Source organism: Cucumis melo, chromosome 8 (assembly GCF_025177605.1).
Source record: "Cucumis melo cultivar AY chromosome 8, USDA_Cmelo_AY_1.0, whole genome shotgun sequence".
In the NCBI taxonomy this organism is placed as follows: domain Eukaryota; kingdom Viridiplantae; phylum Streptophyta; class Magnoliopsida; order Cucurbitales; family Cucurbitaceae; genus Cucumis; species Cucumis melo.
Genome location: NC_066864.1, coordinates 15320220 through 15332908, shown reverse-complemented (window position 1 = coordinate 15332908; position 12689 = coordinate 15320220). Strand labels below are relative to the sequence as shown.

Below are 12689 nucleotides of genomic sequence, written 5' to 3'. Positions count from 1 at the left end.
TTATGAAGCTCATCTCCTAGCAATTGTTCTCACCAAACGACTCTTCTCGTGTAGCTCTTGCATAATATCCTCTACTATTCACTAATCTCTTCTTTTGCTTTTATTCTTGCATTAAGAAACTGAAATGCAGTAAAAAAGACATGGATGCTTATATAAAGTGTATTTCTAAATACTTATGTTTTTTCAACATAATCATGGCGTTTTGATACACTTGTTCTACATTTTGTCCTTAATATTCTATAAAAAAGGCTACAATAACTTGTATTTTTTATAAAGAAGTGCTCTGGGGGTGATGGATTAACTTTAGGAAGGAAAGGTAAAAATAAGAATATTCTTGTTGCAAGATAGTGATGAGGATTGGTGGATTTTCTATGTGCCAGAGCAAACGTTGTAAGCTTTGTCACATGAATAGAGATCTGCAAGGCGTTTAAAGATAAGTTTTATCCTTGCTCTTTTTACGACACGAAAATAAAAGAATTCATGAATCTGATTCAAGGTGACATGGTCGTCAAAGAATATGAAAAACGATTTATCGAACTGGCTAAATACGCTTTAGCCTTTGTAGTTGATAAAGCTTATAAGTCCAAGCTGTTTGGAGAAGCCTTGGTAGAAGTTTCCATTAGAGTCGAGAGGTGCTTGGTAGATGAAAGGAACAAAATTCTGATGGAAGACCTATGCGGTCAAAGTTTTAGTGACACACGAGGTGCCGAATGATGCAACGATAATAAGCATCACGTGCCAGGCGTTCATTAGTGAGCGATTTTAAATCTTGCTCTCATAATCCATGTGGACATAGAATGAGTTACGGATGAGGTTTCTCGAGGTAGAACAGAGGTGAAGGATGAGGAACTTCTTTATGGGTGGAGAATGTTCCTAAAAAAGACGAGCAGCTGGACCAGATTCAAGTTTTTAGGAAAGGAATAATTTTTCAAATAATTACTTCAACTGCAGACAACAAGGATATTTTGCTAAATACTACCGTATCTTGGGAATCTAAGGTAACCCAAGAACCGTATTTCAATCAGTCAACCAGCCATACTGCCTAAATAAAGCTAAAGTTGAATCTAGTAATTTAGAGGACTAGGAAGGCCCAAGTTGCAAAGAAACGTTTGTGCTATGACTTAGAATGAGACCAGAAACAACCCTCACGTGATCGTAGGTTTGTTAATGATTTGTAACTCTTCACTCTTGTGTTATTTGATTTTGGAGCCACACATTTTTTCATTTCTCTATCTCAAGCTAAGCTTTTAAAACACAAGATATAGTCTTTAGAAAGTGGATTAATAATTAGCACACCTTGAAGCAAAGTGTTTATAGTACAGTCAGTATGTAGAGATTACGAGGTAATGAATGAGAACGTCACATTGAAGGTTAACTTAATTTTATTTTAACTCGATGAATTAGATGTGATCTTGGGAATGGATTTCCTTACCAAGTATCATCTAGTATTGGATTGTTCCTATAAGTAGGTAATACTAAGAGAGCAAGGAAATTTTGAACTCAAATTGATAAGCAATAAGAAAATAGAATTAGGAGGAATTTTATCCATTTAAGGCAAGGTAACTGAGAAGAAGAGGGTGCACTAGGTATCTTGCTCACGTGGGCAACACTAAGGTAGAAAAGAATGACCCAAGACGTGTACCAATGGTTTGCCAATATTTAGATGTATTCCTAGAGGAATTGAGCGAACTAATAAATAGGAGGGAGGGGTTTGACAAATTAAGAGCCGTTTTTCTACCTTGTTTTTCTTAAGAAAGAGTGGAATAATTTCAAAGGATTTTAGTGAGGTACCACGAGCTCAAATTTTGCATGAAATTGTAAAGAATTGCTAGAAATTTGAGCTAAGACCTCAATGAGGAGAAGTCTACCAATTGTGAGTGGTTTCTACTTAAAATGTTCTAACTAAAAGAGTTTCCATTGTATTTGAATCTTTTATTAAATTTTTGAATTCCATGATTTATGTTATGTTCTCATATTCTAAAAATATAATTGGTTTACAAAAGAATTGAATTTGAAAATGAGCTAGAATATTGTGATGAAGTAATATTTGGTACCCTTCGCGATGTGATAACTCACACTTACTGTGTACTTTTGTGTGGGATACGTTATCCTTGCTCTGTGGTCTGGGATAGGATGCCCTATTCTTGTTGTGTAAATAGTATTTATAGAAATACAACCATGTTTTATATTTCCATATGAATTATAAATATTTTTTAATGAGATTTGGATTGTATAAATCGACTAAAGCATTGAAACACATAATATTTTATTGCATGGTTTTGCGAAATGAGTTGCAACACGTTATGGCAGAAACTTATTAATTCTAATGGTGAAAAACCCCATTCACTAGACATTTTTTATCTAATCTTTTAAATGTTTTGCTTTATTTCCCTCCCCCTGCCCCTAGGTAGCGAAGGACATTAAGTGTTAGACTTGCCAAATTGAATGTCTGTTGTGCCATAACTGTATCACATTAACTTATTAGTATTTCTAGTAAGTTCACATAACATGAAGTGTCCTAGGCGAGATGAACAAGATTTTTGAGACTTGTATATTTTTCAGTTTGAAGAAACTCTTTTACTTGTTTTATGTACTCTTATATCGAGTACCAATGAATTCTTATCTCGCGTTAAGTTTGATGTTTGTGTTTCTTCCGCTTACTAGGCATTTTGTATGCTATCTCGTAGAGAGACTTGTGTTGAATGTCTAGGTGATCATGTCCCCACATGATCGCATCAAGAGATTTTGGGGCAGGGTGTGACAAATGTAACTCAAAAACTAGCTCAATCTCTAGGTAATAGTTATTTCACAAACTATCAGTTTGTGTACCTTTAGTCGTAGAAAATATCTCATCAGGTGAGCTTTCATGTGAATAGATGTTGCTCGAGGGACCTTAGTGAACGTCTTAATATTGTGAATCTACTTACAATGTATAGCTCTTTGGCCAAATGTAGATACATGTAGTTCCAAATATGAGTATTTTTTAGAGCCTTGAATTCTTCATTGATCATTTTCTTCTAAAGGTGTTTAGAACTAGTCTCGTGATAAGATGAAAAATATATACTAAAGACATAATGGTTCAAGAAAAGTGGGCTTGGACCATACTTCTTGAAGGATAGCATACTAACGCAGCGGAATTAAGGATCAAAATTTTACCCTAGATGCATCTAAACTAACTTAGATGTTAACATGCTTAAGACAAAAAGCCCTAATTACACTATTAGAAAAAAAAAACCATACCATTGTAGCTTCTCCCGACTTCTCTAAATCTCTTCACGATCACGAACCAGGTCTACCATTAGTGTTAACCTGCTATTCTCTGGACTAAGAATCGGGTTGTAGGACCCGTTAAATGAAAGAATTAGAGAAAGAGATGGAAATTGGAGGTGGAAAAACAAATTTGAGATTTGAGAGCATAAGGTTTGTAATTCAAAATTACAAAACTTACAAAAATCTTTTCCCAATTTGATGTCCCTTAAGTAGACTAATTACATGTAAAATGGCATGTAATTAGTTTATTGAATCTCAACACCTAGCATTCCACTAACATTTAGTGGAATTAATCACCATTCCATTATCTCTTAGTAGGTTTGGTGTCATCATCATAAGCTTCCACATAGTCTACTAAGAGTTAGCGGGATTATGCAACAAAATGTTGGATTTTCTGTCTAACTTTAGTCAAGGGGCAAAATGGTCATTTGACCATTCTAGTCAAAGTCAAACTTTGACTTTTTATGTCAAAAGTCAACATTTTGACTTTTTTACCATTTTGTCTATCTTGACTAATTTCGACCTCCCGAGCATGAATCCACATCCATTTGTTTAAAATTCAAATTACATTTGAATATAAAGCCCGTAAAAGTTTGACTTTTCAAAACCAAAATTCAACATTTTGACTTTTCACAACTTTGACCATGTCCATAAATTTTGTGCTTCTGAATATGAATCCATGTTGATATTTTTAACATTCAAATCACGTTTAAACATAAAGCCCTATAACCGACGATTATATCACACATATTCGTCGGTTTCTCTCTCTATCTAATTCGAACAATTTGAATTATTTCAACATATTGTTCTAAGTTAGTTCCGTATAAGCTAGCAGGGGAACCTAATGGACTTATAGATCGTGGGCTCCACTGATCCGAGATTAAGTGGCTAAAGCCTTTTAGACCGAGCTAATCAACATTCGTTATCTAACGGGTCATTCCACTAAAGTCTTGTAGTTGCTCTCCCCTCACTATAAATATATTTGTGTCCATTTGATATAACCATGATCAATAAGTTAATCCTTCACGGTTGTTCGTAACCTCGGCTAGGTCAAAATACTGTTTTACTCCTAAGACTACATCTTGTTCCTTAAGTCCCACTAATCCACTAATGAACATTTGGTTTAAAGTCCAACCTATAAATCGAGTCCCTCTCAGGCCAATGAGAGGGCGAGATCCCTTGTTCAAAACTTGAATTCAATTCTAAAGGGAGCAACCTATCTACTAACCCTAAAGTGAGTAGGAGCAAAATCCATCTTGCACCTTATGTCCCTTGCCATTTACCCGATCTTACCCCTAAAATATGAGGCTTATTGGGCCAACGCCATTGAGTTGCCCTCACCTATGGAGATTAAAAGATAATACCGGTTGAACAAAATTTCATAGTTAGCTCACGTCTCTACATGAACGATTAAGTTACCTATGTCAATCATAAACAAAATAGTCAGTTTATATAGTCAACGGTGTTATAACTTAAAAGTGACTATTTCGTGGTCTCAGTCTTATGCAAACTCTTTACATAGAATACCCTCACTCTCATGTCTCTACATGAACGATTCAGGATCACATCGTTTGTATTAACTGCAGAGCAGGCTGCATCCATAGTGTTCCCAGAAAAAGACGCCTAACCTTATCCATATACTATAGAACGTTCAGGCTATAAGCTCGAACTTGATCCACATTTATGTCTCTACATAAAGTTCCAGTCTACACTAGATAACCTCGGGATCTTAGTTGATTGATTCAATATTATTGTATTCTATTTTCACTAATAAGTCCTTAATAACCACTTTATTACATAGAATATAATTTTAACTACAAAGTACGAGTTTTAGGACATAAATTCCAACACTTCTTACACTGGAAACAATATTAACGTAAGTGCGACTATTGATCTAAAAACCAACAAGATCTTCCATTCATGATAAGATGAAGGGTAGATCCATTATGTTGTTAATTAAATCTTCATATGCTGCCAAAAAGGATTAGAATTGTTTGTGCAAAGAGTATTAATAATTCGAAAAAAAATCTATTTTGTAAGAACGAAAAAATAAAGGTAATTTTCAATTTAAATATCTTGAATAATTTTCAATTTAACTATCTTAAATTTTTATTTAAGATTAATTTATTATTGTGTTTTCTTTTTGTTGTGTGAAACTTAAATTAATTGATATTGGTTAGTCTATTATGAATTAATTAGTTTTATGTAAGATATGGATTTAATTAAGGATATGGACTTTTACGGAATAATATTGGTTGTTTATATTAATTGAAGAAAAGAAATTAAGAAGAAAGGCTTATGAAGGGAATTAACTATGAGGGAGGAATGGTTGATGTGATGGAAGAGGATTAGAGGAAGAGAGAGAAATGTTGATTAAGTATAATTGATATATATGTTTAATAAGGATATTGTGGGAAATAATTAATTAGAAGAGATCGGAATTAATTGAATAAAGAGAAATGGGAAATATTATTATTATTATTATTATTATTATTATTATTATTATTATTATTATTATTATTATTATTATTATTATTATTATTATCATCCATTTATTTAAAAGGCCTAGGGAAGCGTGGTGTTTAGAAAAAAGGGTTTCCTCTTCTTCATGACCTAGCCGCCGCATGCCCATCGTTGTCCCGACCTCCTCCACCATCCATTGAACTTCAAGCCCAACTGCACATCTTTGTTTCATTGATTGAGCCACGCAAAATAGAGAGTCGACCCACGCCTTCCTGTCTTCTTTTCACCCTAGTCGCACGAATAGTCGTACGCCATCTTAGTTCTGCATCAGTCTATTCCGAGTTGTACCAGGTCTACACTCCTACAAGTGCTCCTCTTTTTGGTTGCAATTTAAGACCTGTCGCCCCTAGATCTTAGTCGTTCGCGTCGTTGGTCATAGTTGGCTTTGATGTGGGTTTTCTTATAAATTAATGGCTTTAAGGATAAAGTTAATTTTGGATCAAATTAGAAGTTTTCTTTAAAGAATTAATCAGATTTTTTAAGCAAGTATGGATGCTCTCAAGGGGAATTGGTTTCGACCTCAAATTTGGGTAAGATAAATCGGAAAATTTAGGTTGATGGCTAGTTATTTATTAAGTAAGTTATTAATTTTTTTCCTTTATGTTTAGGACTGATTTAATTGGGAATTAGAATATTTTTAGTTAATCTCAGGTAAGTTGGACTTTCAAAATTAAGATTTAAGTGATGCATGGTTTGACTAATTATGCAATAGCTAAAATGCATAGATGGGTTTATAGGAGATGTTGTCTGAAATTATGTGACTTGCATGTATGACTGACTGTATGATTATGGATTATTGAATGATGTTGCATGTTATGCTTATTATTGGATTGGGTTGATTGTGACATACTTTTGGGATTGTTGCTGTATGTTAGCTTTAGCTAGTAGGTTATACCCTATATGTATGATGTCCCTCGAGATCACCACCCTTCGACTGATATGATTGATGTGTGTAAACCCTAGATCCCAAGAATTCTTAAGTCTTTCAAAGAACTTAAGAGATGAATACAGGTTGAGTTTAGGGATTTAAGATTTATAATAAAAGGAAAAATGGAAAGAAATCTCACTAATGTGATGGTTGTTAAACCTTGGTCATAGAGAACATAAAACATCTTAAAACAAGTATAATAGCCTTAGTTAAAAAGGAATTCTTTTTCAAGAATTAGTTATAACTAGCATTCGGGTATCATGATTTATGTGACATAATTTGAGTGTTATAATTTAATTGTCATGGTAGCCTTAGACTAAGAAATGAATGAAGTTTAACAAGGAAAAGGGTAGTCGACAAAAAGGGAACAAGTCAGGAGAAAGGAACTTTGTGGGTTTTAAGCATGGGGTGGATAACATACAATGCGTTTGATTCATACAAGTAGGAGGAGTAGGATAACTAAAAAGGACGTGTCAATGCAAAGCCACAGAAGCATGAGGTGGAAAGTATAAGGAAGAAGTATTATCACCAAGGCACACAAGGAGCTCTATAAACAAGAAACTTTGGAGAATGAGAGCTTCAAAACTACTTGTGCCATTTGCTTCATTCGAATTGCAAAATCTTAGACAATTAGTCTAATTTTTTGGGTATGCCTTTCGCACTAAAAGGAGTTGAGGAAGAAGTCCAACATCGAAGTTAAAGCTACAAAATACATTTCTTGGCATTAGGAGGTTGTTTGGCTCCTAGGTTTGGAATTATGTGGGCTTGGCATTTAATGCCCAGCCCATGTTTGGCCCATGGTCTAAAATGAATGGCTCAACAGATGGGGTAAATGAAGGGTTTATCTTTTTACATGTGAAAATTAAAAAAAAAAAAAAAAAAAAAAGTCTCTCCTTTTACTTTCTCATTCAAACCCTAACCTTTTCATCTCCTCCCTTATGCATCTTTTTCATCTTCTTCATGTCTTCCCCTTGTTGGCATGTGATCTTTCGTTGGAGTGAAGGATAACAAACAAAAATTAGGTCACTTATTTCTTTCAACGAAGGAAATACGGTCTCTTTTAGTATTTTTCTTTTTCTTCTCTTTTGGTGGCAAAGGAAATCGAATCCCAATGGAGGAAAGATCAGATTTACGGTGGGTTCACGGATTTATTTTGGCGAAGGAAATCAGAATCCTAAACTTTTGGTATATTCACACGGCAAAAATTTCTAAAAGAGGGAAACAAGGAGTTGCGGGTCTGTGCTAACCTTCCTTGGGTACGTAATGCTTTTTCTTTTTCTATTTTTTGTTATGTAATGCCTTTTTCTTATTCTGTAATGCCATTTTTTTGTTCTACAAGGCATTTTTTATTCTAGAATACATTTTTGGTACTGTAATGCATTTTTGTGTGATGCATGCTTTTTGTTATGTAATGCATTTTTTGTCATGTAATACATTTTTTTTAGTTGTGTAATGCTTTTTTTTTTTTGTTTTATAATGTGTCATGCTTTTTTTCCTTTTTTTTACTCTAATGCTTTTTTTTTTCCTTCTGTAATGTTTTTTTTTCTTTGTTTTGGCTCCAAGATACACTTGTTTAGACCAATCTGTTAATGGTTTTATTTTGGTTTACTTTTTCTTTAATTTAGTGTTGTTTTTCAATTGAATAACTTTTTTATTCTCTTGATTTGTTTCAACGGATCGTTCTCCTATTAAACCTTCAAACTGCAATTAAGAGCTTGTATGTTATTTAACCATTATGCATTAATGTAGCTAAAATGCTTAATGTTTTGATGTTAATGACGGGTATTTATGACTTTTTTTATGTTGATGATGATGATTGATTTACGTTGATAATGATGCATGATATATTAATCACATGATTAAGGACGTTATGATTAATATTCATGCCATGTTACGATGTTTATGATATGCTACGCACATGCTATGGATGGGTGTTTTGTTACCTTTGTCTATTAGGATCGTACGCATATGGGTGTACCTCGGGATCACCACCTTTTTATGACTATATGGTTCGACAGAACCACCAGTCTGTCATGATATGTTAAGTACATGAGTGGTTCGACAGGGTCACTTACAACTCGATTGTCTTAAGTGTTCCTTTGGGTTCACCAAAGACTAGTTTGTCCTAGGTGTTCCTTCGGGTCATCGAAGACCAGTTTTGTCCTAGGTGTTCTTTTGGGTTCATCGAAGATCATGTGTGTTCCTATGGGATCACTAGATTACGTGTGTTCGGGAATGATGGTAAAAAATGATGATTATTAAGGCAAATGACGATTAATTTCTTGTAGGATCTCGTCTTCTCAAATTTTAGTTACATTCTTTGTTAATGTTTTTTCTAGTTGATACATTATTATTGAGTTTACAATTTTGTTTTGATTGGTATTATTTTTCATCTATTATTTTTTAATTATTTTTTTTCAATTATGTACTTGAGAAATTTAAGTTTGACAAAACAGATGGATTGAAGTGGTTTGACTGTGATAACTTTCATGTTTACTTGTGGTAGTTGAGAGAGATTTAAATATGGAAATCCTATTTTTATTTGCATATGTGGTAGTTGTATTTGTGAGGCCTTGATCATGTAGTACCAATGCGATAAAGATCCTTGGACAAAGATACTAAACAAAGTGACTCCTGATGAAAGAAATATTATGCAAAAGGAGTATGCGTTATTCTCTGACAGGGAGAAAGGAAGTTCAGATGGAGAGGATCCTTTCTGTGAGGTCAGTTTGGAAAAGAGTATAGCAGATTCTGCGAGTGAACGTGCAGAAGGGAAAAAGGCGACGCAAAAAGAAGTGCTTAAGTCTAAGTTCCATTGCGAGAAGGCAAGCGAAGTGATAAGAATAAGTTTGCAAGGAAGAAGCATGTGTTGGAGACCAAGAGTTAGGTGTTTAGTATAGTAATGCGAGAAGAAGTGCCTACGTCTAAGGAAAAAGGTGAGGAAGTGTCTTGTCAGCTGGACTTGACCACTCGCTACGAGGAAGTAAATGTTTGTTCTTCCCGAGAAAATATGAGGGTCAGGTAATTTAAGAGTTTGATTCACAAGGAGATAAGGTATGCGTCTTGAGGAAATGTCCAATCGCCGCTGACGGATAGCCCACAAGTGAAGTTTGGGTTGGTTGCATGACCTGACGTATTGGTAAGGGTGACACATGTAAAGTATTGAAGCGACCCTTGGATATGGTAGGTCACTATAAAAAGGGCCAAAGGCCAAAGAGGAAAAGAAAATCCTGTTAAAAAGAGTTAGATTTTCTAATGAAAGTGACAAGGGAAAGTTTAGAGAGCTAAATGGTAGATGAGAAAACCACAAGGTAAGAAAAGGAATCCAATGACAGAAAAGGAAGGGGTTGATGCTAAAGTATATTTGTGAGTGGTAAAAAAAGATTCGACGTGATTACTAAACTTTCATTTATTGCTGATTCTTTTTTGCGTTTGTTTAGCAGTTATGAATGAATGTTGTGAAACGTTCATCTTAAATGAATGAGTATCCTTATAACAATGTTGTTTTCTAGTGTCTCGTATATGTAGAATATATGTTAATCTTCCATCAATGGAAGAAAGACCTTATGAATGACTTCAGTAAATAGTTCATATTGTATCCGCAATAGTGTTAAGTTAATATAGAAAATTTTTGTACTCATTTCGCTGCATTATCTTGTGTTTATCGCATAAGTAGTTAAAAGGTATTGTTAAGCTGGGTATTAAAGGTTAGACAATAAGGCTAAGTTAATGAATTTTAAGTTGTTGTATTTCACTGTTGTGTTAAAAAAGTTTGGCGTTTAAGCTTAGTGTAAGGTTGTAAAAAGAGAAGTTGTTCAGTTCACTTGGTGTTTGGCGCTTACTCCGCGGTGTGGTAAGCGTCGAGACATAGGCGGCATGACTCCACCAAGTTGCGAGAAACAACTTTAGGAATGGGGCGTGACAATATTTGAATAGGATAATTTTAATGTTTACTTCTGATAGTTGAGAGATTTAAATTTGGAAATCTTATTTTTATTTGTATATGTGGTAGTTGTATTTGTATTTAATAATTTCAATGTTTACCTTCGGTTGTTAAGAGATTTAAACTTGAAAATCTTATTTTTATTTATATATGTAGTAGTTGTATTTGTATTCAATACATAGTAATCATTATTTCTTTATTTATTAATGGTGGTTGAGTGATTAGTTAACACTACCATTTGTTTTAATATAAATAGATCACTTTTCCTTCCTATACACACCACCTCTCTCTTTTGTATCTAAAATTTACTTTATTGAAGCCGAGGTCATAATGTTCCTACTTATTTTGAGTTGTAAATTATTTTCCATTTATTTTTGTATAGATTTTGTCCTATGCATATTAGGACGTTATTTTTTTTTATACTATTATTTTCCTCATCAACCAATGCACTTGGTTTTTCCATGTTTTTTGATATTTTGTTTGAGGTATGTGCATTTTGCTTGGTTAATGTGGACTTTTCTTTAGTTTCAAACTATCATGAAGTAAGCTCTATTGTATTACAAGGTAACGTCACATTCAACAATATTTTATACATTATTTCCACTTATCTCATCTCATTTATTGTTTTATTTTGCTTTTTTTTGTTTTTTTGTAGGTTTATCTTGTCTTACCTTGCACACTTAGACACTCAAGATTACATAATGTGTTCTTTTCTTTCCCACATTTGTACATGGACTTTTGCATTTTTTTTATTTCTTTGTTAGTACATTCATGTTTTGTATATTATGATTGTGTTATATTTGTTAGATTATTTATTTTAACTTTTGAGAATATTTTATTTGAAATGTAATTTTTTAATATTAATTTTTTCTTTTTAAGTTAATTTATATTGTTCACTTGTTATAATAAAAACAAAAGGGCTACACACATGTTTTTAATAAACATAAAAATCCCTTGAAACCCCTATTTGAGAATAACAATGATACTTTTTATATAACAAATGGGACGAGTGTGTTTGTAACATTTTTCTTAAAAAAGTTGGCTAAAAAATAATTATGGTTGATGCGGTATTGGCTTGTTATATAAAGAATAATAATGCCTTTTACCCCTTGACAGAATTGTTTAGGTACATTAGATCGTACACACATCAAGGTAAATGTAAGTATGAGTGATCGCCTAAGGTATAGGCCGGTAACGTTACCACAAATGTACTTGGTGTGTGTTCGCAAAATGGTGAGTTCACATTTGTCATGCTTGGTTGGGAAGGGTCTACAATCGATTCTAGGGTACTTAGAGATGCAGTGTCATGACCTACTGGTCTAAAAGTCCCAAAGGGTAAGATGATGCATTCTCTTCTCCTCATATAGTGGTGTTAGACCATATGCTCATGTAATTTGGTGTGCCCTAATAATTTTCATTATAGGCGCAACATGGGCAGGTTACTACTACTTGTGTGATGCTGGTTATCCAAATGCTGAAGGATTCCTCGCTCCATATCAAGGTCAATATTAGCATCTAACTAAACGGGTGGAGGAAACCTATCAACATGCCGAAATATCTATTTAACATGAGGCATCCCTTTGCTAGAAATGTTATTGAAAGACCATTTGGATCATTAGAAGGGTTAGTAGGCCATTCTACGAGAGAGATCCTATTACCTCGTTGACATACAATGTAGAATAATAACAACATGTTGCCTCTTACATAACTTGATATATAGGGAAATGGGTTCAGAGGCAATATTTGAGCAGCCACATCTTGGTCAAGGTGATTCAAGCGATATGAACATTTAGAATATAAACTTCGTGGAAACGACTAATGTTTGGACTGAATGGAGTGATAATCTTGCAAACCAAATGTTTAAGGAGTGGAATAATGTATGACTTATATATGTAGTTTGGGTTCCTATATAATTTTGTTGTTTTAGCACATGATTTTTTAACTATTTTTTGTGTGTAATTGGAGTCAGAAATGCATGGGTGTTCCCTCTAAATTATGAGAACTAAGCTATCTATATGTCAATCT

The 12689-nt window shown here is 33.8% G+C and overlaps 1 long non-coding RNA gene across 1 annotated transcript; it reads left to right on the top strand.

The window, feature by feature from the left end:
* The first annotated feature begins 5859 nt into the window (after positions 1-5859).
* Positions 5860-11602, top strand: LOC103499543 (uncharacterized). Its single transcript, XR_539858.3, has 2 exons — positions 5860-7977; positions 11320-11602. It is a non-coding gene; the product is annotated as an uncharacterized LOC103499543 (long non-coding RNA).
* Positions 11603-12689: the final 1087 nt, after the last annotated feature.